Source organism: Malaya genurostris, chromosome 2 (genome assembly GCF_030247185.1).
Source record: "Malaya genurostris strain Urasoe2022 chromosome 2, Malgen_1.1, whole genome shotgun sequence".
NCBI lineage: Eukaryota > Metazoa > Arthropoda > Insecta > Diptera > Culicidae > Malaya > Malaya genurostris.
In genome coordinates, this window is record NC_080571.1 from 75,835,077 (window position 1) to 75,862,730 (window position 27,654).

General features: G+C 37.6%; 1 protein-coding gene and 1 long non-coding RNA gene across 2 annotated transcripts in view; both read left to right on the forward strand.

Moving 5' to 3' along the window:
• The window catches only part of LOC131432704 (uncharacterized), a 254,563-nt gene that overhangs the window by 154,692 nt on the left and 72,217 nt on the right, over positions 1 to 27,654 (forward strand). The window lies entirely within an intron of this gene.
• LOC131432705 (uncharacterized) lies at positions 14,349 to 16,299 on the forward strand. Its single transcript, XR_009229948.1, has 4 exons — positions 14,349 to 14,551; positions 14,634 to 15,886; positions 15,958 to 16,125; positions 16,185 to 16,299. It is a non-coding gene; the product is annotated as an uncharacterized LOC131432705 (long non-coding RNA).

The following is a 27,654-nucleotide window of genomic DNA, read 5'->3' on the forward strand; positions in this document are numbered from 1 at the left end:
CCAAATTTGTGTCAAAAAATACATTTTAAAATCTGTTAACGGAACTGTGTGAATGTAACAAAAATGTGCACGCTATTTTCTCGGAGAAGGCAGGACCGATTTTCTTCAACTCAGATTCAAATGGAAGGGCCTATAGCCTCATAGTTTACTATTCGATTTCATCCATATCCAACATCCGGTTCCGGAGCTACGGGGGAAAATGTGCGAAATAAATTGAAAAGTATACTCTTAGAAAAAATTAAATTTACGCTTGATGTAAATTCAAGCATGTCGCAATTTCTTCGGTGATGACACAACCTTGTAAAAATAATTATTATGTCTGTATTGATGTAAACTTCAGCTAAATTAACTGTGAGGTTAAAGATATAACTTATCTTTACATTATTTGAAATGTAAATTTAAGTGAATTACGACACTCCTCTAATGTGCATCTAAAAGACTCAAATTTACACGAATTTTTCACGTTCCGCCGAACAGGCTGAACCGATTTTAACAAATTTAGACTCAAAAGAAAGATACTACTGCCTCATAGGATTTTTTTATATTTCATTAGGATCAAAGAAAGAGCTGAAAAATCAAAAGTTGGCCTCCATAGAAGAAGATGTATAATATAGAATATATCAGATGTACCTGTTCCCTGCTATTTAATTTCATACGGATCCGACTCACGGTTCCGGAATTAGAGAGTTAAGTGTGCAGAAATTTCAAACAGACACAAAGGTGCAGAAAACTTAGAGCAAAGGTGCAAAATTTGACCTAATTTTTTACAAAACACACACAAATTCTTGTGATTTTACATCTTATAAGATGCATAAATAAGATAAAGAAGATAAATGGAGCGTCGTATTTCACACAAACTTATATTCAAGAAACTGTGTGATTTGAAAATTACATGGCTTGAATTCAAATAAAATAATAAACAAAAAATCGATAGCAACAGTGCGACTTGAATCGAGAAACATTAAATCACAAAGTACATCGGTTAATCGGTTGAACCACAGAAGTTTATATCTGCTTGTTGAAGTATTGATACACATAAATCTATACAGCGGCATTTTGTAGTCGAGTGCAAATTACACTCGGAGCGTGTAAAATCCCGTGCGAATGGAATATTGCGTCTTTTGAAAAATTAAGTTGTTGTGAACAGTATTGTTTGTAGAATTATGTCACCCGTAAAATTCATAATTTTTTTCTGTGATATTTTGTGCTATTTGTCGCACTTTTTTTTTGTAATTCCGGAACCGGAAGTCTGACTCATACCAAATTCAGTTTTACCTTACCTTTCATACAATTATCTCCTAAGTTTGTATTTGAAGGAATTTAAAAATAAACGAAAAACAGTACATTCTACCTAAACGGTTTTTGGCAAAATTAAGCTGCACACTTCATTTAAGCTTTCAAATTTTCTCTATTCTAGAAAATCAAACCAAAAATACGACACGAATTCAAGTTTTCAAATTAATGTTAACGAAATTAGCCTGGTTGCCAAAGCAATTAACAGAAAAATCGTGCAGTCCTGCCGGCCCCAGTTTGACGAATTTTCTCTCCGCGTGGCTCTAACTATATCAGGGACCCTACTAAAGGGTGATTTTTTAAGAGCTTGAGAACTTTTTTAAACAATAAAACGCATAAAATTTGCAAAATCTCATCGGTTCTTTATTTTAAACGTTAGATTGGTACATGACATTTACTTTTTGAAGATAATTTCATTTAAATGTTGACCGCGGCTGCGTCTTAGGTGGTCCATTCGGAAAATCCGCTTTTTTATCGACAAATTTTGTTCAGCGATGAGGCTCATTTCTGGTTGAATGGCTACGTAAATAAGCAAAATTGCCGCATTTGGAGTGAAGAGCAACCAAAAGCCGTTCAAGAACTGCCCATGCATCCCGAAAAATGCACTGTTTGGTGTGGTTTGTACGCTGGTGGAATCATTGGACCGTATTTTTTCAAAGATGCTGTTGGACGCAACGTTACAGTGAATGGCGATCGCTATCGTTCGATGCTAACAAACTTTTTGTTGCCAAAAATGGAAGAACTGAACTTGGTTGACATGTGGTTTCAACAAGATGGCGCTACATGCCACACAGCTCGCGATTCTATGGCCATTTTGAGGGAAAACTTCGGAGAACAATTCATCTCAAGAAATGGACCGGTAAGTTGGCCACCAAGATCATGCGATTTGACGCCTTTAGACTATTTTTTGTGGGGCTACGTCAAGTCTAAAGTCTACAGAAATAAGCCAGTAACTATTCCAGCTTTGGAAGACAACATTTCCGAAGAAATTCGGGCTATTCCGGCCGAAATGCTCGAAAAAGTTGCCCAAAATTGGACTTTCCGAATGGACCACCTAAGACGCAGCCGCGGTCAACATTTAAATGAAATTATCTTCAAAAAGTAAATGTCATGTACCAATCTAACGTTTAAAATAAAGAACCGATGAGATTTTGCAAATTTTATGCGTTTTATTGTTTAAAAAAGTTCTCAAGCTCTTAAAAAATCACCCTTTATAATCTGGACCATAACTACCACATTTTTAACAGTTACAAGCTTGCTATGAAAAACTTTCTGCTTATTTGGTATTTAAGAGATTTTTACATTTTGTAGCGATGCATTGACCCCTCTAATCTACAGATTATCATAGTTCTTTGGGAGTCAAGTGAACTATCAAATTCCTACGTTATATGATAACGTAATAAAGGAATCCGACGGTTCATTTGGCTCCCAAAAAAAAGTTCGTCAGTATGTTTCAATAAGAGTCTGTACTCAAATATATCAATACAATCAAAACACATTCGACCAACAGAATGGTTTTGCGTTCTAACATTGAAAACACCTATCCTGATCTTGTATCCTATTCAATTTTCGAAACGCTGGTTCCGTTTTTATAATCCCAATTAAAATGAATGTTTTTTTTTGTAGATTTTCAATCCGATGTGCGGAAAAATAAAAATTATATTGAAATATATTCCGTTTCCATAAAGTCTTTTGTCGAAGAAGATTACACGTGTGTCGTAAAAAACAAGAATTGTTCAACAGAGCCAATGCTTTGGATTGAAATTCCAAATTCGTTGGGTTTGACTGAAGTGACCGTCGAAAGGAAATTAATATCTACGGGGCCGACGTAGCATAAATCAATAGCTATGGAGACCGCCCATGTGTTGGCTATTCCATTGACGATCAGAACCAGCTTATATTGCAAAATGTACATATATTAATCAATACCGACGTCGGTCACATCCGAACTTAGATCGGCGCTTGACAAAAGTAATGTTAGTTATAATTTTCACATGGAGCTAAAGATGGAGAAACTCTATATTATCATGCGTTATTGCTCTGATTGGACGGCCTCCAAGAAGGATTTGAAGCTCATAAATTCTTCGATCGAAAAACTCTTCAAGTGACCAAGTAAAACCGGAAGAATGCTATTCATTTTTTGTTCTTGCGTTTTAAAATGCACGTAATACTTTCGACTAGGTATAGAATTCAATGTTGGAATATTTCTCCGAGGCCTGAAGGGTCGGGTGTCTCATACCAATCGATTCAGCTCGATGAACTGAGGCAATGTCTGTATGTGTGTGCAGAACAAAGAGGCGTAGATCTCCGAGGAAAAATGAAAAGTTTTCTAATCACCCAGTACGCTATTGAATCTGATCTTAACTACACGCCGGCGACTCTGGCCCCGAGTAAAACGAAAACACTCTGGGTCAGCTCTCGGGCTGCTCTGATCAATTAACCGAAAACGGTATAAGTAAAATTATGTCGATGATTGAGGTACAACCAAGGGGAGGACGCTTAGAACAATGTGCCAATCACACATTAACACAATGCGTTGGCGCATTTATCAATATTGGCACTTTCGTTTTCATACAGTTGCACAGTTGCGGCACACAAAGGGCTCAGTTTTGACAAGTAGCTGTTTCATGGGGAACAGCGTGGCACACTTAGACTCACAGTATGTCACGTGTTTTTTTAGAGGCACAATATAGTTTTCACGACATTTTGCCACGTTTCGATTTAGCACGCTTTGTTTTTGATTTTTGTGTTCAAAACATTTTTATAATTACAACAATAATTTAGTTTGAAGAACACAATTTCAAACAACTGGAGTAATTTATTTCAGATATATTTTGTAACAAATTTTTAAATAGTTTTGGCTGGTAAGCTGTTAAAATAACAAAAATCATAACAAAAAAGACTCTAGCGGGAACAAAATCGTAACAGATTTTGGAACGTTAGTATCACAATTATTATTGAATTTGATATAACTACAGAAGTCCGGAAGCAGAAGTTTATAACAATAGTTGTAAAAAATTAGATAGTGAATTTAACACAGATCCCAGCTAACTTTTAGTATCGTTTCAATCCAAAATTGATTTTTTTATTAAATGAATAATTTATTTAGTGATCTGATTTCTTCTTTTAGTTTTTTGAAATTCTGATGATTATATTTCGATGTAAGGCTACGAAAGAACTCATTTTTTCAATTAATGAACTTTATCATGAGTCTTGCAAATGAAAATAAAACATCATAACTGATTTTGTTATTATATGGTTATCATAAGTTTCAACTTTCAACTGTTTTCATTTGTTAAATATCTGAAAATAACATAAATTGTTATACATATCAACTGTTGATATACTTGTGTTATGATTTTGTTATGCGCATCTGATCGGATATATGCAATTTTTATAGTGTGTAAAGTTAGAGTTTTGAGTATGTATGGTATATGTTAAATGTTGAGTAATATTTACTCAGTACTAGGCAAGGGTTAATTAGCTCGAATGAACAAACATTCTCAAAATTTTCGTCGAAATATTTCAAACGTACCTTTAACGGAACAGAATTCTGCCATCATTACCACGGTGAGAAAATTGGGACCCGGTCCGACGCAGATAGAAAGTTCAATCGATAATCATTACCCTTAAAATTCAAATACTCGTTGAAAACCTGTAACTGCTTCTACAAATTTTCCACAATTTCCTCGCACAACAGTTCCGCAGAACGGTGAGTAGAATTTGTTGTCAATAACAGAGTAGAAGTTATTCAGTTTTCTAAGTCAATATTATTCACTTTTTGACATTCGAACTAAATAAGCAAAAGTGGGTCTATAAAAACTGTATCGAAAATTTAGCTACACCTCAGTAACTGGCAATGTCAAAACGGAATCATTAGAAAAAATGTTAAAGTTGAAAAATTATAAATTTTGAGGGGACGGGTATAGCGTGATGGGATAGTCGATGCCTTTCACGCAGCCCGCCTGGGTTCGATTCCCAACCCCGCACATAGGGTCAGAAAGATTTTCTGGTCCGAAGAGGCGAATGACCTAAGATGTTAAAGCCTCTATAATTGAAACAAAAAAAAAAAAAAATAAATAAATTTTGAATAACAGTTACCATTACCTTGGTTACTGCTTATTGAATACTTAAGGATAAAATGTAAACCAAGTTTTCTAGTGTTGATAATTTGTGTAATACTGCAATACATTTCATTTGGTATGTAATTGGTATGGTATTGAGTTTAAAACAATCTGTTTAGGCAATAATTTATTCTAAAACTAATGTTAAGCCTGACTTTTAGGATCGATTTGTTCAATTTTTCACCAATGTTTGATGGAAAATTGCTTACGTTTTATGAATGTAAATTTTAATTCCCTAAGAAAAAAGTTAGCTACACTGCTAACATGTGTATTAGATCGCGCTACACAATATAAACAAAACTAAATAAACTGTTAAAAAAGCAGTTTTCTGGAAAAATAAATAGTTTTACGACAACCTTCAATATCCATTACCTTTAGCGTGTTAAATTGAAGGTTCCATTTTTGCGGAATTACTAATAGAAGGTACGTAAATCTTTATTTTGCAATAATTTCTGCAAGAGAAAATCCATATAGGAATGTGTTCGTTGCTAATCAAATATGTTAGTGGAAGTAAGCTGAGAGTTGAAATAATTTTTAAATAATTTTTAATAATTTATTAAAATCAGGAAAAAAACGCAGGAATTGGTTTTTACGCACACATTGTTCACACTTTAGTCATTCACTTGCAAAGTGTCTTGCTCCTTAAGAAATGTGAATAAAACAAACTGATATTTCATAACAAAAAGTTTAAAAAGGCGGGTTTAAATTTGACCAGTTTTAAATTTGACAGTAGAATTGTTTGAATAAATAAAACTAGAACGGTTGGCTGGGGATACGATTGTTTCAATTTTAGATCTATTATATATCGCCCATATAGAACTTCCAGCTGCTGAACTTGCTCTTAGGATTTTACTATATTTAGAGTACACTAAGGTCTTTTTTTATGCGGTCTTTTTTATGCGGTTTTTTATGCGACTTTTTTATGCGAATTTTCAGAGTTATGCGGTTTTTTTTATGCGAAGTTTCAGATTTATGCGTTTTTTTTATGCGAATTTTCAGAGTTATGCGGTTTTTTTATGCGGTACGTAAACTCGCATAAAAAACTACGAGGATCAGCCTCATGGGGTTGTTCGAGCCATTGATGCGGAACAAGGTAACCAAAATTTCTAATGATCGAAATTTTCAAATAATCGTCACACTTTTGAATCTGCAAATGCACGAGAGTCTGCTTAGATTGATCTTTATTTGGAACTAACACCGAACCCAGAATTTAGACTCTATTAGTCGTGATTTGTATTTGTTCTGTAGCCGACGAAATTACATCAATAGTCCATTATATGTTTGTAAATGCTTACGATAAGGATATCAATATTTAAGCTTCTCTTCGCCAAGCTTGTGTTCAAGTTTTGTATGCAAACAGTTATTTTTATAGCGTTACCATTACTACCATTCGGCGAATTCGGTTGAAGCGATAAACATTTTCTCATTATCAAGCGAGTTCATCTTATATAAACTAGAAATTAATCTTATGGGCTCAAAATTTACTCTGGGGTAGCTGTCAATTTCTCAGGGGAAACGACATAACATGGAATTTCATCCGATCTTGCATGACACAAGATCAGATAATTTCAATTAAAGCTTCAATACATTTTATGGCACTTTTTGTCTTGCTGTTTAGCAACAACCTACCTCTAGCATATTACACGTAGGACTGAAACGTTAGATATTATTTTGCTTATATTTATAGCTTCGCGTGCTTCCAACAGTTTCGCCTTTGCATCGATTGACCAATCAGAGCGATGCTTTCCCTTTGATATATCGCTTACTCCTTCAAAACCGTCGTCTATGGCAGGAAATTCCGGTATGTCGGAGATTTTTTGCAGACCAAATAGGACACTGCTAGCTATTAATCAACATTTCAATGATATACAATTAAAAATACATGGCTATGAACATTTAAATCAATACGTAGAAATATTTCCAATCAAATGGTAACATAATATTAATAATTGATGCAAAATTGACTGAGCTGTAATTGTTCGAAATCTGACCACATTTCTACGTGTATTTTTATTGAGTTTCTAATTTGCACCCCTATATAGAAAACAAAAATGTGTTCCACACCAAAAAGACTTCAGTGTAAGACAATAAACTGCCCAAGTTAGGATTGGATCAACGGTGTGACATGTATCGGCAAGTTAAGCCCGTATTCAAGCGAGTTGCGCTGCGGTACGCTCCGCGTATGCGGGTCGTAATTGAAAAATTCACTGCTCCGAAAGTATTAATCTTTCCACTCTGAAACTTTGACAAGATTGAGTTAAACCCCCTAAGGCTAAAGTTTTTCAACTAAAAAAAGAAAAAAAATTGGCCCTAGTTTGATTTTTTTCATTTGTTCATTAATTTTTAACTTTTTTCATTAAATTTACTTTAAAGGTTGTTTCATGGAATCGCTTATTTGAAGGCTAACAAAAAGACGCATATTTCATGTCTTGGACGAATTTTCGTATCTCTATTAGATTTTACAGTATAGGCTATTGAAAAAAGGCTCTTTTTTTGTAAACGCGAAACTTCAAAAAATCATATCTCGAAAATTCCAAGCACCATATCGAAATAAAAAAATACGTGTCGAATATTTTCAAGTTCTTTACCGAAAAAAAAATAGTTGAATGAAAAAAAAAATTTTGATTGGCTGATTTTGCGTGGAATGCCCCATATATTTTTCAAAATTTTTAGTTCTCTTGGTAAGCATTTTAGTTCTCGTAGCAATTGAAACAGTGTTACTCGAGATGATTATTTTTATGATTATCAAGGGGTCGCAATATTTGTGGTAACTGGCGATAAATCGTTAACGAACAATTTTAATATTAATTTTTCTTCGGAGTGTCTGGTCGTGTCGTCGACTCAAGTATATTGAATAATTATACGAGTAAAATGCGAACAACTAATTAGACTTAGCTCGATTTACAAACCGCAAGCAGTCTGATCAATCGAGTAGTAGTACATTACAAGTTCTCTAACTTCCAACTTCCCTATCAGTAGGCTGCTAATAGGGAAAGGGCAGCCTTGTTCAAAGTATCCAGTTCTCGTTGCCATGGTTGCGACTATACATACTGGAAAACTGGTACCAATTTAATTATATAAAAATCAACAGTTCTTCATTAACGATTCCGTCCGCTCAAGATCAACAATCTGAATTGAATTTCCGTCCATGCGAGAGAACGCACCAAACCGAGGGGGTTTGGAAGCAAAATATTAAATGGAATTTCCACCGGCTCCGACCATGTTTGGCTTCGGTACTGTGTTTAACTTTTCACCATCATCATCAGTAGCCGAACCAACCACTCTAGAACGTGTGCAGTGTAATGTACGTAGAACTACATGTGAATATGCGTTGGATGCCTGTCTAGATTTAGGGTCGCCGTGATTATTATTAGCATATCCAGCAGAAGCAGTACGCTAGTTCCGAGCAGCTCTGGAAACGCGCGATAATTCGAAAGCGTGTGAAAATTTGCAAACAAAGTTGAAGCTCCGGATTTGGAAGTGTCGGAATCAGCCGTCAACAATTGAATGTTTGCGAGTGGGTTTTGATGAACGAACATAACAATCTCATTAGGTGCAAAATAGCGAGCGGTTGCGTTTGGAGTTTGTTTTTTTTTTGTAGTCAGTCGATGCCTAGATAAGTTTACATGGATGTCAAACTGACTACAATCTTAGGAATCTGAGAACAATGGAACTAAAAGAATTTATTGTTTTTATGAAAATTAATTCGGCTGTCAATACACGAAAAAATCCGTGATCACAATACAACTAAAATAGTTGTTATTTTTCTGAATATGATTGGGTAAAATTTGGTACAAGTTATCGATTATTGTTTTCTCCCCAAAACTGTAAACGAAACACTACAATTGAATCGTGCCACACTCACATCAGTTACTTGTGTTGCAACAATTAACAGTAAAACGAGTTGTCATATTTAAAATTCGCATGAATTGAGGGTAAGAAGTAGTTGTGTTTCAATTATTCAGTTTATTGAACTAAAAAAATCTAAAATACTGAAGCAATGAACGTTTATTTACTGTTAGTCTCTTTGAAATGTGTCACGATTTATTGTAAGTGAGGGAAATTTTCATTGTGAAAGCAATTAATTGTTGAAAATTTACGAATTAAGACCAACTTATCAACTGTTTTCGCACTTAACACTAAAACCCATTAAGGTTGTTGACATTCCCTTGATGGAATTTTTCCACAAAATTTTCACATGACATCAAGCAGCTTTTACTTCAAAATGGCACACAAGAAAAGAATTTTTTATTCCAATTTTAGTACGGCGCCGATGAACCTAATGCTAGGGTTTTATTTTCAAGAAAGCACAAGTAGTATCACTTCTCTTCATCCACATTTTTTACTGTCGCTTTAAACTTCTCGAAATTTTACTATAAGTGGGCTCTTAACACTCAATTTTTATACCGGTGTAAAGAGAAAACAGCACAACAGAGTCATCCCAAGTAGCATGTTAAGTTGCTGTCCTGTATATTTCTACTGATTGTGCAATTTATCAAGTTAGTTTATATCACTATTCTAGTAAATGTTGTGTTATGGAAAAAGCGGAATTTTGCTGTGTTGTGCAACATATCTTTAAGTTCATCCGTTTTTACAAACATTTATTCACAACGATTGTGCAACTGATACAAAAACTGCTGCGTCGATCCCATCACAATGGCAGTAATAAAATCAGCGAAAAAACAATTGTGAAACTCGTGAGAACTACTACGTAATGTAAACAAGAAATGAAATGACGTTTACAAAAACATGCAAACTTAATCTCGAATGAATAAGTTTCCCATTTGATTTTCAATACGACTGCTCTTAACACAAAAATGGATCTTGTTGAATAATCTGCACATGAAAAATTATAATGCAATATATTGTAGAATTGATCTTTTATGTTCTTGTAAATGAAAAATCGACAACTAACTGCATTTTTATGGAGAAACATGTATGCGTACGCCCGAAATTTTCAAGCGCCATTGAGTTAACGTGTTTTGATGATTGTGCACCAATTTCTGTGCAAATACCAGTCTATTAATTTTTATGTGAATCATCGGAATGGTGTTTAAATACGTGTATTCAAACATTCCTAAAATTTTCAGACGATTTTGATCAAATTAATATGTAAATAAACATGAAAAGCCTCGTAATGAATATTTAGCTGACACCTCAGTGATTTTGCAGTTCTTTCCGAATTATTCCGTTGATTATTTCCAAACTGGCGGAAATTCGAAATGTTACACCGATATACGGTTTTAGAAATCACCGTTTTTAACTGCAATCGACCATACATACTGAAATCAAAAAAAATAATAAATTCGAATGCCTTCAGGTTTTCTGTACATTTTATGATGCAACACAGCTGCAACCAAAATGACGATGAATCGTTTATTTCAAGGCGATTAGTTAAAATGCTTTTTTTTATCTACACATTTACAATAAAATTTATATGCACATAAGATTATTATATTCAGAGATAGCCTCAAAGTCGTATATAAATTCTAAGATATTCTTACTACAAACAAATATACAGAATTTAATTGTCTTCAAATCATGAAAATTTGATCAACGAATTTTTAAAACTTCAGTGAAACACTTTGTGAAATGTTAGATAAAATTCTGGAAAATGCATTAATAAAGCTATTTTGGTAACGTTTGCATTAAAAAAAACTATTTTAATCCACCTAGTGGTGTAATAATAACCTTCTCATATCAATCATACTACCATACATTGAAGTCTTTTTTATGCGAGTTTACGTACTGCATAAAAAACCGCATCACTCTGAAAATTCGCATAAAAAAACCGCATAACTCTGAAAATTCGCATAAAAAAAGTCGCATAAAAACCGCATAAAAAAACCGTAGTGTATATAATATTGCGGTATTCTATATTGATAAAAACTAGCAAATCGGAGTAGATTTGAGATCGATTTAGAATTTTTTTAAAGTTTTTTCGCCCTTTTCAGTGATGGTATGAAATTTTTAACACACTTTACCCTATATTTCCGAAACCGGAAGTCGGATCCGGATCAAATTCAGGAATTCCGTATGGGAACAAAGGATTTTCATTTGATCCTAAGTATGTGAAAATCGGTCGCGCTGTCTCTGAGAACAGTTAGAATAACAATTTTCATTTATCTGCACATTTTACCCCATAACTCCGGAACCGAAAGTCAGATCCAACAGAAATTCAACAATTTAGTATGTGACTTAAGAGCTTTCATTTGAATCTAAGTTTGTGAAAATCGGTCAAGCCATATCCGAAAACAGTGTGTGCACTTATTTTCACAATTTTTTGCATATTTTTTCCCATAATTCCGGAACCGGAAACCGGATCCAAAAAATATTCAGGAATATTGTCTGGGACCACAAGACCTTTCAATTGAATTTAATTTTGATAAAATCTGTCGAGCCATCTTCGACAAAAAATAGTGCAAAAAAACGTTACATACACACACATACACATAAACATTTTGTGTACTCGACGAACTGAGTAGAATGGTATATGACACTCGGCCCTCCGGGTCTCGGTTCAGAAATCGGTTTTTACAGTGATTGCATAACACTTCGATATGAGAAAGTCAAAACACGTCGCTGAATATGAAATATTTATACATATCAGTCTGTAATTCCGGAAGCGGAAGTCGTATCCGGATAAAATTTTAGTAGAATTATATGGGGTTGTAAGACCTTTCGTTTGAACCTACGCTAGTGAAAATTGGATGGGCGGTGTCTGAGAAAATCCAGATGAAATTCAATAGCAACCCATGGGGCTATAAGGCCTAGTTAATCTTAGCTGAAGAAAATCGGTTGAGCGGTCTCTGAGAAAATCGAGTGCACTTTTTATTAATTTTTTTGCTCATTTTACCCCGAGCCGGAAGTCCGATCCGGGTAAAATTCAATAGCACCCTATGGGACTAAGAGAGGTTTCATTTGAATCTAAGTTTGTGAAAATCGGTTCAGCAATCTCCGAGAATACACATACACACATACATACATGCACACACACAGACATTTGCTCAGTTCGTCGGGCTGAGTTGAATGATATGTGATATTTGGCCCTCCGGACCTCGGTTGAATAGTCAGTTTTTACAGTGATTGCATAACCTTTCTATATAAGAAAGGCAAAAATGGATGGCGATTTTTCATGGATTTACCTTCACCCGCACTGACAAAACTACACATGCAGCATCAATAATAGTAGTCCATGAGTCAGCAGACAAAATTTGGCAGCTCCATCATTCGAACTCTAACCGTGATGGCAAAAACAGTGAAGCAACTCAATTCAGTGTGCCCGATCCTATCTCAGCCTGGATGGCGACGATTGAAAGTGCACTTCGTATCCCAAGTAGCAATCCGCAACTAGTTCAGATACGACTACGTCCAAACTATGTTGCAACAAGAGCACGAACATATTTTTTATGTTATACTGGTTAAAACAATGTGACAGCAGTGTTTATTTATAACGTAAATATTGAACTGACCAAGTAAGTTATCGTTACTTAATTCCAGCATGTCCTTAATCACAGCTATGCTTTTAGCTAGTAGTTGAAATAAGGTTTATTTTCCGTTGCGAAACCATTATAAATAAGTTAGCGTATATGTATATAATATAGATATTATAAGATTATAACGTATAATTTCTTCATTGATTCAGATAGTTATCAGTAGGTTATCCCAACGTTATGATAACGATAATGCAACCAAAAAAAATTTTGTTGGCTTGAATATGACGAACACAATAAGAAGTCTCAAGAAGTGTATGAGCTTGAGCTTGAGCTTGAGCGACCACCCCTGGTTGCTACTCCGTTACTGATCGGGATTAGCTGAAATTGTACAGGAAGTTTCTAGATGATCCGACCTGGGACTGGTAAATCATCCTTCAATGTACATCTTCTGGTAATCCCAGAATTCATTGATCAGTACCGGCGCCGGCCAGGCCGAAACGTAGATCGTCTAAGGAATGGGAAGGGATGTTAGTCCAACACTTGTTGTTACTAGAGGCCGTATGTACTACTGCGCACTCCATAAGTGTCACGGGTGAAGGATATTTGTTAGTAAAAATTTCATTATTGGTATTATTCGCGCGCGACTCAGTATGTTCCGATTTCAAGATGCTCGGATGCATCACTAAACTCACTAACTTCCCGAGTGAACGTTTCAACAATATCCTATATTGAAGTCCCGGAAAATCTTGATTCACAGCTCTTATTCGAGGAAACTGAAGAAAAATTTGCAATACTATCACGTGAAGAATAAAAACTTCCCTATTTTATTAAAAATGAAATTACGTGATACAAAATAAACGAGTGAATAGGATTTAGACAAAATAGTTGATTCATTGCATTGACATATTCTAAACAGCTGTTATAAAATCATTTTAAAACACCAAATAAAGGTCAATAGATTTCACGCGCGTCTTGATTCTTTATTATTTCCGCTTTATAATTTCAATTATTTATTAAAATTATTAATGGGTTATATTGGTTGATCTGGGCAGCCGGCTACCGAGAAAAGATTTAATTTATTGTTTGAAATAATAATATCAAGTATTTTTTACTATGTATTCAATATGTTATCTCTGTTATTAACTTTGTAATATCAACGTTGTATGGGCCGCAGACTGTAAACCTACAACTTCGATCGGCCTTTGGGAATAATCCGAGCGGAACTTTATCGTTCTTTAGTAATTGAGATACAAATACAACACATTCTTAACATTAGTGAACTTTATTAACATTAATTGTAAATCACTTCATGATATAGCACAACCGATGCGAACCTTAGCTCTTTCCCTCCTTAACTAAAATCTCGCGCGTCCAGGAAACAAAAAGGCGGAATCATTAGCGCCATTGCTTGACAAGCGACGTTTTTTCTGTCATCGAAGTAAGCTGTGCAGTGGTGCTAAATTTTCATTACCAATTCATTCTTTGAGCTGTCAAGATCAGCTCGAACATTCTCCCCCGGGCGAACGCTGGAACTAGAAGAACTTGAAGACGAAACATTGTCAAAAATGGGAAGCAATGCAAGCTTGTGAACAGGACGTCGAAGAATTCCTGCCCTTGTCCGGACATCCACAACTCGCACCAAACCATCTCTACCAGGAAAAGCTTCTTTAATTCTCCCCAGTTTCCAAGAACAGGCTGGTAAATTATCTTCCTTTATAATCACCATCATTCCGCTTCGTACATTGACCACCTTCCGTGTCCATTTTGACCTGGTCTGTAGCTCCATCAGATATTCACTTGACCAGCGTCTCCAGAAATTATTTCGAAGCTGCTGTACATACTGTAGACGAGACAACCTGTTTTCCGGAACCCCATCGTACTTCGGCTCTGGAATGGCTGTCACGACACGATCGATCATCAAATGCCCTGGAGTGAGAGGCTCAAGGTCCATGGCATCTCCCGAATGGGCATACAATGGACGTGAATTCAAATTTGCCTCAATCTGGCAGAGCAGGGTTGAGAACTCGACCAGGTTGAGGGACGTGGTTTGGCATATCTTCTTCAAGATGGATTTGGCGCTTTTCACTCCTGCCTCCCATATTCCTCCCATATGGGGGGCGCTTGGAGGAATCATTTTCCATTTGATCCTTCGTGGTTGGCAGAATTCAAACAATTTTTGTTCCATAAGTTGCTGTTTGAAAAGTAGGTAAAGCTCCCGCAGTTGGTTTTTTGCACCCACAAAATTGGTGCCATTATCCGAATAAATGTACTCGGGAACACCTCGTCGAGATATAAATCGGAGCAGCGCCGCAATGAATGAATCAGTGGATAATCCTTCAACGACTTCTAGATGGATACCCTTTGTCACCATACACACAAAGACACAGATATAGCCCTTTACCATCATGCCCTTCCGACCAGTCTGCTTCAAGAGGATTGGACCCGCAAAATCAAGACCAACCCTTTCAAACGCCAGAGCTCGATCACAACGGCTCGCTGGAAGATCTCCCATGAACTGACCTACTGTCATTGGTTTGGTCTTAAAACACTGAACACATTTAGACGTAACCTTTCGAACTGCAGAACGACCCTTAGGAATCCAAAATTCACGACGAATTGTTGCAAGGAGGGCGGTTGGTCCAATATGCAGATTTTCCCGATGAAGTGCGGTAATTAGGCTGTCAACTACAGGATGGTGATTCGGCAGAATCCATTGATGCTTATTCGGAAATGGTAATTTGGAATGACGCAGACGACCACCAACTCGTAACATGCCGTCGTAGAGTTCAGGATTCATCGCGGACAATCTCTTGCAAGGTTCACTAGACTGAACCCGGACGATTTCCTCTCCAAACTCCTGGTACTGGATTACTCGGACAATCACTTTCATAGATTCGTTTAACTCATTCACTGTAGGAAAACGCTGCAAAACACGCTCATTCTGGCTCTTTTTTGACGCGTTCTTGCAGAAACGCAACACATGCGCAATAACACGTTGTAACTTTCTAAAGGACTCGAATTTTGTAAATACAGGTAATTTTTCAAGATACACTACTGTATAAACAACGGCAACACGTTTCATTTCTGGAATCTCTCCATCGCAGAGTAGGGGAGGAATATCTCTTTCATACGAATCACTTCGCAAGAACAATGGGCCATTCCACCACAAATCGTTCTTCGCTAACTTGGTGGCAGACTGACCTCGCGATATAACATCAGCTGGATTCTCGTTGGTTCGTACATATCGCCATTCAAATTCCTCCTTCGTAGAGGTAATTTCACTTACACGATTTCCAACAAAAGTGTCTAACATGCTCGGTTTTTTCTTCAGCCATGCTAAAACCACCTGACTGTCTGACCACAGTACAATAGAATGGAAGCACAAGTCCATCGCAGACACAGTTTTTCGCACAAGACGATGGAGAAGTAAAGCAGCAACTAGCTCCTTGCGGGGAATAGTTAGAGCTGCCTTTGGAACTACCTTGGACTTTCCACACAGAAGACGAACAATTGCCTCTTCATCACAAACCACAGATCGGATATAAACACAAGCACCCAACGCCCTTTGGGATGCGTCAGCAAACCCATGCAGCTCGAACCTGGGGGCACTTGTCACTACTACTTGACGTGGTATACGCAGTAAATTGATTCCGACTATCGCTGCAAGGAAATGTCCCCATTCTTGAAGTAGCTCTCCCTTGATCTGTTCATCAAAATCGATGTCTTCCTTCCAGGTTAGCTGCATCACAAATTTTCCAATGACAACCACTGGAGACACCAATCCTAAGGGGTCAAACATTCTAGCAATAAGCGATAGGACTTGTCGTTTGGTTGGTATCGTGATGTCACAGGAGGGCATAGACACGAATAGCAATTCGTCAGTCGTAGGGTCCCACATCAATCCCAGCATGCTTATTACTTCATTCGCTCCCGATTGTGCAAAGCTGACCAGCTGCTCTCGGTCCGCTTCAGGAATGGCACGTAACAGCTCCAAACTATTCGATGACCATTTATGCAAGTGGAACCCACCCGCCTTGAGCAATTGAATCAACTGTATTTGGGCTTCGTATGCTTGAGATATTTCATCATAGCCAAACAGAGCATTGTCGACGTAAAAGCTCCTTTCGACTACTTCAGATGCCATTGGGAATTTTTCTTTCTCGTCGATGGCAAGTTGGTTGAGTGCTCTAGTTGCTAGGAAAGGAGCACAAGAAGTACCGTAGGTGACGGTTGTCAATTCTAAAACACGGATGGGAGCAGATGAATCCTTTCGCCAGAATACTCGTTGCAAAGGAGAGTGACAGTTGTCCACAACCACCTGTCTGTACATTTTCTCTACGTCCGTAGTCATCACATAACGAGGCTTGCGGAAGCGCAAGACGATCGATTGCAAATCACTTTGGGTAATAGCACCTACTTTCATGACGTCATTCAAGGACAGACCAGAAATCTTTGCAGAGGCATCGAATACAACACGACACTTTGTAGTGGTATTCGACGGACGGATTACAGCATGATGCGGTAGGTACCACTTGTTGATATCAGGCTTATCGTGGCATTCAAACACCTCCTTGCAGTGTCCAAGTTCTTCATATTCCGTCATAAATTCGATATATTGTCGCTGCAGATCCGGATGTTTGGTCAACCTTCCTTCTAAAGCGTAAAATCGTCGAAGTGCCATAACTCTGGAATCACCAAGCTTGCTGGAACACTCTTTGAGTGGTAGCTGCACCCCATATCTCCCAGATGCATCTCGTCGATGGGTGGACATGAAATGTTGCTCACATTCTATTTCTTCACTGGATCTTTGGTTTGGACTGGAAATTTCTTCTAACTCCCAGAATCGACGAATCAGCTTATCCAAATCGTCGACGGTTACAGAATGGGAATAAATAACCATCTCGGATGTCGTATTTCCCATGTAACTACCACCTATGACCCAGCCAAACTGAGTCTCCTTGAGGATTGGGAGATTTTCAGTCAACGATATCTCCCCGGGGAGCAGCAGCTTCAGGAACCATTGGCTTCCAATTAGCATGTCGATTTCGCCAGATTGATTGAAAGTCGGGTCGGCTAATTTAACACCTGCTGGAAGAATCCAGTTGCTGACATCGAAGCTTGACGAGGGTAAACTTGCTGTCACTCTATCAGTCACTAAGCATTGAACGCTGGCTCGGAAGTCGGAGTAGTAGGATCGGATCTCTACCACGCTGCTAGTCGATGAATGAGTACTGGTACAATTTACACCCTTCACGGTGACATTCGACGGAAGCTCCTTTAATCCTAACTTGTTCATCATTGATCGAGAAATGAGATTGGCTTGGGATGCGCTATCCAACAAGATTCTACACTGGTGGGGCTTGTAGTGTCTGTCCATGACTTCTACCACGGCGGTAAGAAGCAGAACGGACTGCATTGAAAATTCATTGGAGCAGGATGCAGTAGTCAGTTGCACTGGTTGATCTACTTTCTCTGGTGTATTTTTGGTCTGGACAGATTCGGATTCACTCATCGGTTTCCTTTCTTCTACAGGCGGATTTTTCTTCTCCTCGAAGTGAATAAGACTGTGATGTCGTCGTTTGCACTTAAAGCAGGTTTTGTCGGATGGGCACTTGCTGCTACGATGTCCCTTTCTCATGCAGTTGAAACAGACGTTCCGTTCTCGAACTTTGGCCAGCCTTTGCTGCGTTGTTAGAGCCTTAAACTCAGGACACGTGTAATTCTGGTGACCTTTACCACAGAAATCACATTGAAGCTCGTTTTCTGATGAAGCCACGGTTGCGTGGGACTTAGCAAATGCCTTATTCGATGTGACGGTTTGCTTGATTTGATATTGCGTCTGTTTAGGGTTGGTATATTCGCATCTTTCTAAAACGAAACACTGATCTTTCAGGAATTTCAGCATGATGTCATATCCTGGAAGTTCGCCATGCTTGACGGTCGACTCCCAACGCCTTCTGGTCTCTTTATCCAATGCTGCTGCAAGCAGATGAACTACGATCTGCTCAGACACTCCTGTAAACGGTTGCTCAAGAAATTTCAAGCCTTCGACGTCCCTGGTACACTCTTCTACCAAATTTCGGAGCTCGACATGGTTTTCCTTGGTCATCTTGGTTAGGTGCAATAATCCATTGATGTGTGCATCGATTGCGTGGCGCTTGTTTTCGTACCTTTCCTCAAGAATTTCCCACGCGTGGGCGTAGTTACCTTCATTGATGGTCTTTGCATCTATCAAGCCAGCTGCACTACCCACTAATGCTTTATCAAGATGGTATAGTTTTACAGCTGGTGGGTCGGGGGCCTTGTCGACCAGATCTAAGAACATGGCCTTGAATTTAGGCCAGCTCTCATACCTTCCATCGAATGTTGGGATTGGCATTCTAAGAGGTTGGTGCACTACTAAAGGAGCAGAAGCGTTTTGTCGTGCAACGACTGCCTGGATTGGAATAGTTTGCATTTCAGCACGTTCTTCTAGCATGATGGCAACCGTGTCACAAAGCTTGTCGAAGTCTTCAAAATGCCCATCATGATTAGTCATGTCCTCGGCGGACACTAAAGACAAATTCTTCTCGTGCAAATCTTCATACTCTCTTCTAACAGAATCAAGCTTCTTGGTGAAGACTTTGATCTGGGCTTGGCTTAGCACGGGAACTTCCTCTGCTTCTTGTGGTATAATGGTATTATAAATCAATGTTGCAAATATTCTTCGTGTAACTAATTCATTCACGCATCCTTGCTGTGATTATACTGCCTTCGAATATGCCAGTCTCGAACAACGTTGAACTATTCACTGCTCGAAAGAGAGAAGGGTGCAAAAGGAATAAGCAATAATCGTAGAGAACCCGAATATACTAATCCATTCTTCGCTGCTGGTATACATCGTGCATTTTCGTTTTATACATTCGTTTGTCATTCGTTCATTTATTTTATTCTTCGAATTGGTTCGAATAGCGTCACGGCGAAGATCGTTGGTTTCATTCTTCGCGAAGCATTCTTCATCTAATAAATTCATCATATCTCGTTCGATAGCAGTAATGGGAGAATGCTGGAATATGGTTCATCACATACACATAAGACTATGGTAATAGTGCGGGGGGAAACATCTTAATTTGCATGTTTCAAAGACAGCACGAACGATCATCGCGAATTAGGTTTGGCGATGATCGCTGTATGAATATTCGCTCGATATTCGCGTTAAGTCATTCGGGGGTATGTCCAATGCGAATAACAACTGCAAGGAATACGCCCTTATTCTGAATAACGTCGTATCGTATTTTCCCTCGTATTTCATTTGTATTCTCCATAACGCTAGCAAAATCAAAGGTAGCTATGATTCGATCGAACCACATTCGATCGAAAAATCAATACGTCGTTATTCAGAATAAGGGCGATAGATATTCGTGCAAGTAACGAAGCAGCGTCGGCTTTGTTCGCGCCCGAATATACGGACAAGTAAGGATACCAGAACGATTATCGAACAAAGGCGAAGGAAAGCGAGCGATGGTCATAGACATTCGTTGTATTTTTGATATTCGAGCAACATTGTTATAAATCTTGGTCACCTTACCTTTGGCCAATCCGCGGCGGTGAACAAGCGTTTCAAGTTGCGCCATTGTTAGCAACCTTTCTTCGAGCTTTACCTTCTTCTTCTGCTTCCTTCTCTTTGGAGTGGAACGATCTGATGTAGACTGCCCAAGTGCAGAACTAACAGCAGCCCTTTCCACTGGATTACCTGGATGGACGGATGAAACAGGATCAGACTCCCGCATTAGGACCAAAGCGGAAATATTTCAAGCCTTATGCTTGAAACAGGAACTATCTTCCTCCTATCAGGAACTTCACACACTTTCACTTTCTTTAGTTCTGTTTTTAGCGGCGACCCACAGCTTGTACTGATGGCGTCTTCCGCAGGCTCACTTTTTCATTTACACGACGACACGTTCGCACTTTTCACAAAATGGCAACGGCAACTCGAGTGCATTTTTAAGTTCACTATTTTCAGTGTTTGCTTTCAATCACTCACGACATTTGCGAAACTTCCGAATTCGATTCCCGTTCTTCACTGAATCGCATATCCGGTTCGAAGGACCATTTTTTGTATGGGCCGCAGACTGTAAACCTACAACTTCGATCGGCCTTTGGGAATAATCCGAGCGGAACTTTATCGTTCTTTAGTAATTGAGATACAAATACAACACATTCTTAACATTAGTGAACTTTATTAACATTAATTGTAAATCACTTCATGATATAGCACAACCGATGCGAACCTTAGCTCTTTCCCTCCTTAACTAAAATCTCGCGCGTCCAGGAAACAAAAAGGCGGAATCATTAGCGCCATTGCTTGACAAGCGACGTTTTTTCTGTCATCGAAGTAAGCTGTGCAGTGGTGCTAAATTTTCATTACCAATTCATTCTTTGAGCTGTCAAGATCAGCTCGAACAAACGTATTTGCGCAATAGTTGATTTTTATCATTCAATTTATTATCCTGAAAGACAATCAATAACATGGAAGAAGAAAACATTCCAAATAAAACTTTTCTCTGAAGTTAGACAGAAATTGATAGGTTGAATGAAGAGGTTAGTAAGTAAAGTAATAGTAGGTAATAGTAAAATAGAGTAATCAGAAGTGAAACATTGAAAATATCTGATAACTGAAAGGAAAAAGAAACTCCTGCAATTGTCGCCTTTTACGACATGGAAGCAGGAACCCAGTGGATCTATTCTTGGTTCATTTTTTTTCGCCGGATTCCACACGGCATCTAGGCTGGTACTGTCCGGAGAGAGCTAATAGGTACTATCAATCTCCTAGTGGACCCCAGCCCCTAATAAGAAGTCTCAAGAAGTGTATGAAACATAAATAAAACAAGGATATTACTATTTTCAAAACTGCTTTTTACCGAAAATAGTGAAAGGCATAATAGTCATTTTTGTTCTATGCACTATCATAAATACGAAGAAAACAATATAGAAATTGAACATCGATTGGGATAATATTATAATTCTAATGATATATGAATTTAAAATAATGAGAAATCACACTACTTGGATTAATTTTGAGCATTCTGAACATCGGGTTATTTTGTTGTTTATTTTTTATATCTTTATAAACATGATTTAAAGTACTCTTCTGCCTTTTTATTGATGATAGAAAAGTATTCTGGATTCACGTAAGTGGTTAGATGTTAGTTGCAATCTCTCAAATTTCTGGTTGCAAACCAATCATAAATATGCTAGGGCAACAAAAATTGTTACTTGGGATTTTACTTCCACCATGAAGAAAGATGAAGTTGCTGAATATCGAATATCAGTAAACCCCCCAAAGTCCTCCAGCTGCGTCTCATCGAGATTCTCTGGGCCAACATGAAGCATAAGATCAACTCCAATAATTTTGTCGCGAAAACCGAGGAGGTATTGATAAATGAAACGAAGAAAGAGCTCAAAAACATGCCTACACGCATGTTTTCGTCCACCATGGCGAAAGGGCGTAAAAGTTTTAATCTCATTTTAATTTATAAATGAGGTTTAACAGCTAGAAAATTGTAGTTTTGACTTTAAACAACCACCGAAAATCACAGTTCGAGTTCACACTTCATTCGGTACAGTCGAGAATCGCTTACGGTCGAGACGACAAAAACGAAGACAATACAGTGTAGCGAACAATAGTGTATTCAAAATGAACAAAAACGATATACAAAGACCTAAAGCTTGGCCTTCGCGATCAACTTCGATCTGTAATGAAATCAAGCGCTGCAAAGTTAGACCAGCAGCGAACGAAATTGAAATCTTACTATGTTTGATGTTTGTAACGCCATAACTGTGGGACTACTGAACGGATTGCCATGTTGGTCATGGATAAGCTCATATAACTTGACGAGAATCGATACGTTTTGAAGACCGTAGAAACAGAGAGTTTAGCGTATGATACTTCATAGAAAAATTGCTGCAGCAAGACATACTTGCTAACTGCAGAATTTTGGCATCTCTGATAGCTAGTGTCATCAACAGAGGGGCTTATGAAAAAATGCTTATAACTTGACGAGAATCGATACGTTCTGAAGACCATAGAAACATTTTGCATACCTTAGATATGACTACTATACGGGGGGTGGATGTAGCAAGTGCCATAAATAGAGGAGTGTAATGTTTGTAACGGTATAACTCCGAAAGTACTTAATGGATTGCTATCGAACTTGGCACATGTACTTCTAGCTCTTCAGAAATAGTCATAAGCGTATTTTTATAGGAGAGGGAGCGTAGCAAGTGTAAGTAACAAGAAGGGGTCATAAAAAATTCATATAACCTGACGAAAATAGATATTTTTTGAAGGCCTTAGAAACATTTCGCATACCTTATATATCATTATATGGGGGGATAGATGTAGAAAGTGTCTTCGAAAAGGGGTTATAATGTTTGAAATGGCATAACTCCGAAAACAGCATATTTCTAGCAACTAAGTGAGGTTCCCAAAAATATTCACAAGAGGGAGGGGGGGAATAACTATTCACAACATTGATCTGAATTGACGAAATCATACGATCAAGGTGCATTTTTTAATCTAAATTGAGAAAACTGTCGATTCAAGAAGATGGAAATAGGTTTACAACAACATTTGTATAATCGTTATTTAATAGGTTTTCCTCCCCGGTGAACGACCACAATGATTAAAGCCGGAGTAAAATAAATTCTATAGAAAAGTTATTCTATAGTACGAATGTAGTTATGATGTTAAACAGCCTTTCGTTATAAAATTATCATTATCAGATGGAAAACTTAAAGCAAAATCAAAGCTTTGGTTTTACATTCCTGAAGTGGAATTTGACCTTCTGTTTCAACAGACTTCGCATCCGATTCATAGCGTACAGAACCATTGCATGGCTGGTGCTACGATCCTTCCAGGTCGGGGCTCGAACATACGACAACTGGTTTATAAGACCAGTGCATTGAACCGCCAACCCGGGACTTAAAGCAATTACGTGGAAATAATGATATCATTGAATTTTTTATAAAGAGGGAGTAGCAAGTGTTTATAGCCATGGAAGCCAAAAGTATTGTAGATCGAATGTGACGAGTAAGTACGGAAGTACGTTACAAGCACATGTACATAATAATTCAAGTACGTTACAAGCACATACACATATGAAACTCGGAGGTTACTAAGAAGTTATTTTAAGAGAGAAAGGTGTGATCTGAGATGGGACATTGATCGTTCGCAATCTGAACTTGAACGGAGTATTGTTCAACCGGGTTGACGTTTAAGTTGTGTTTCATTATAATCAGAGTATCAATGGGGAGTGACAATTTCTAGAATTTTTTCGGCCTTGCCTTCACGAAACATTTCCGTGCAACGCCGAGTAAATTAGTTAGTATAAAATAAAAACGTAGGGGTCTAGAAAAACATCTACTACAACTATGTTACTTGGACTTTTTTGACTTCTGATTATTTTGCGTTGAGATACAGTTTAAAACGCGTCCTCGAAAATACTTCTTCACCGACTTATTTCTCAATATTTTTAAACGAAAACAATTAAAAATGTAGCTCGAATGGTGCTTTGTATTATGTAAAACATTTGGATTCAGTTTTTTGAAATAAAATGGTGTTATTGTTCATCGGTTATCCAGTTTTATTTTCCCAAACTTGACTTCTTAAAAATAACTATAAATTGTTTCCGCTGTAACGACTAACTAATTTTTCAAATAACTCGAATCGGATTATCGTCACAGTGTCGGTTTCAATAACAGGTTTAAATGAAAATATCGAGAAAAATCTGAGATAAATTTATTCATTATTCGTTTCCGAATTACAACGATTTGAATCAATATTAATGCAGATTGTATATTCGGGTTCTCCATCCAAGTTTAACCAAAATCAAAGCAATCCTGACTTTTAACACTTTTTCTGCTAGATATTATTATAAGAGTAAAATTTACTAAAAAAGGCGGGTGGGTAATGTCAGAGACATAACTGGATGTCGTGAATACGAAGAAACTGGTACGCTCCGCTCCCATCACTTTTCCGAATATCAGTTAGTTGATTGATTGCATGAATTGTGCAAGATGTCTCCTTTTTTACTAATAGAGTTTGAAGCGATGCACCTACATTAAAGTACAGATTAGTTACATTAAACAGCTAATATTCTATTTATTTATTTATTTATTTATTTGTAGTTTATTTTTATTGAAGCTATAAAGGTCGAAGATATCTTATTCTTATCGAAATTTCAGTACGAGACAATTGTAATGGCCTGGTCTGAAATGTATCGACGATCCACGGTATGCAAGAGTAATTCTAATAATAATAATGATAATAATAGTAATAATAATAATAATAATAATAATAATAATAATAATATTAATAATAATAATAATAATAATATATATGGCAACCCTGTTTCGCATGGCATATTTTCACACGACCCCATACTAGTATAAAGATGTGTTCAACATCATCACTTCCACTTTCGCATTGCCGTTCGTAATTGAATGTGTTAGTGACGGTGCAAATTATTTTAACTTCCATCTTGATGAATCTTTTGGTATGAAATATTGAAATTTAAATTAACTCTTTTTGATTATCTGTGGCACTAAAAAGTGCCTTGAATTATCACAATCAACAAGATCTGAGGTGGTTCTCGTGTGTGTCTTGTTTCGGAAACAGTTGCTCAGAAAATGGTAGGAAAGCGACAAAATTCAACTAGTTCTTTATGATAATCTTTAGCACTGAAAAGTGCTTTGAATTGTCTGCAAAGCACTGAGAAGTGCTTTGGATGGGCCTTGCTGGACTTTTTGGCTGCCTTTCTACCGGTTTTCGGTGCCATCGTGCTGACAATCTTACGTTCAGAGTAGCTGCTTTACTTAAATAAAGCTATTTCTCGCATCATATATTATTTCATACCTGGCAGCGGTGTACGGACAGTCCCTCTGCCAAAATTCCTTTTCCTTTTGTTTTCGAGAACGAGAAACAGTGAGACGACAGGTCCTCGATGTTGCTCTCGTGTGTCTTGTTTCGGGAACAGTTGCTCAGCAAATGGTAAGAAAAATGAATCACTCAACTTTTATATGGATGCTCTTGTATAGATGCAGACATCTCGCGTTCTGATTGGCTGGTGCTGTCATGGGTTAAATCAAACAGGTTTTTCAGCCAGTATCGGCATTACATTCCTTTTGTGGAATTTGGCCTTTCTGTTTCAAACGGACTACGCAGCCGATTCTTATTGTACAGAATCATTGCATGGCTAGTACGATGGATCCTACTGACACTAAGAATCCTTCCAGGTCGGGGCTCGAACATACGACAACTGGCTTGTAAGACCAGCGTCCTATGCATTGAACCGCCAACCCGGGACAAAGTGTACTATTGAAAAACTTCAATTTTGTTGCAATGCACGTTCAAGTTGAAAATTTTCGATTCTATTGGTTGTTAGATCATGTAAATCCTTCCACAGATCACTGAGCTATGAGCTTTCAAAATACAAGAAAGGCAAACGCGCCTTATGAATTATCCTCTTTGATTATACCATTATACTATATTATACTCGTTTATACCAAATATTTCAGAAAAGTTTAATTTTGAACTATTTGAGATTATGTCACACAACTGAAAATTTTATCATAAAATTGTGATTATATTTCCGATGGCATGTAGCAAGAATTATGTTGATTCATTAGATACAACAGGAGATATTCACGATCAAAAACTTATCACTCTCTCAGAGGGTAAATTTTGAAAAGGCGCCCCATGGTAAAGTAAGTCGTATTCACGACAAAAAATGCAATCAGACGATCAGTGCCGCAGTTACTCATCTGTGTGTTCTTGGTCGATTAGAGGCGACGATGGAGCTAATGTGTTACATTCAATCGAAATTCAAACTGACACTCGAAAGCAACAAAACGTTCTACCCGAAGCGAAGTGACACCGAAGGCGTTGTTGTCACTGTCGTCCGGCACGCAAGCACACTCAGGCCAGAAAATTGTGTGAAAACGGTGTTTTCCCATCCCAACAGCGGAAATCGGTAAATGTGCGGACAGGATGTTTCGCTCTGCTTGATTCCGCTCCACAGGGCTAATACAATGATACCAGCCCTGACATGTATGTACGTGCACATGACGTTTACCCGAACCAGACCATCTCTCCTGATGGTCCCGTCGGTGACGTCCCCGCTGTTAACGGTTTGGATGGGATTAAATTTTAAATTTTTTTCACTTTGCCCGACGCTATCAAAGTCAAACCAGGAAAACTTGCAGTCTGTATGATACTGTCAGCGGCTATGTGTTGAACATGAAACTGACGTGTGTGTGACAGCGCTGGTGATAGAAGATGTACAAGTTTTAACTGAGTAATATGTGACTGGCATCGCTCAGAATAGCAATCAAAGTTTTCTTAACGAAAGCTCAGGATGTCGCAGTGTACGGTATTTGTAATTTGGTTCGCGCACACGAGAAAGTTGCATTTGATGTAACTAATTCAATTTTTAAAGTGTAACAGACAAGTAATAACATTTCATCACTGTAAATGTCTTTATTCAAATTCCGAACAGCCTGAAATATGTTACTTTGTAAGTGAATCTTTCATAAACTCGAATCAGAAACATGCAAAACTATTAGAGCATGCCCTATTGATTCCCTACAACTTCTTCCTGGACGACATTTTTGTACGATGAACGGTTTCCGAATTACAACGAGAAGAACTAACTGTTTTAGCTGTAACTTCTTAATTTTTCAAAAGGCACGGATGGGATAGCCATCAATCTGTAGGTTTTAATAACAGCTTTAAAATAAAAATTATAAAAAAAATTAAAACC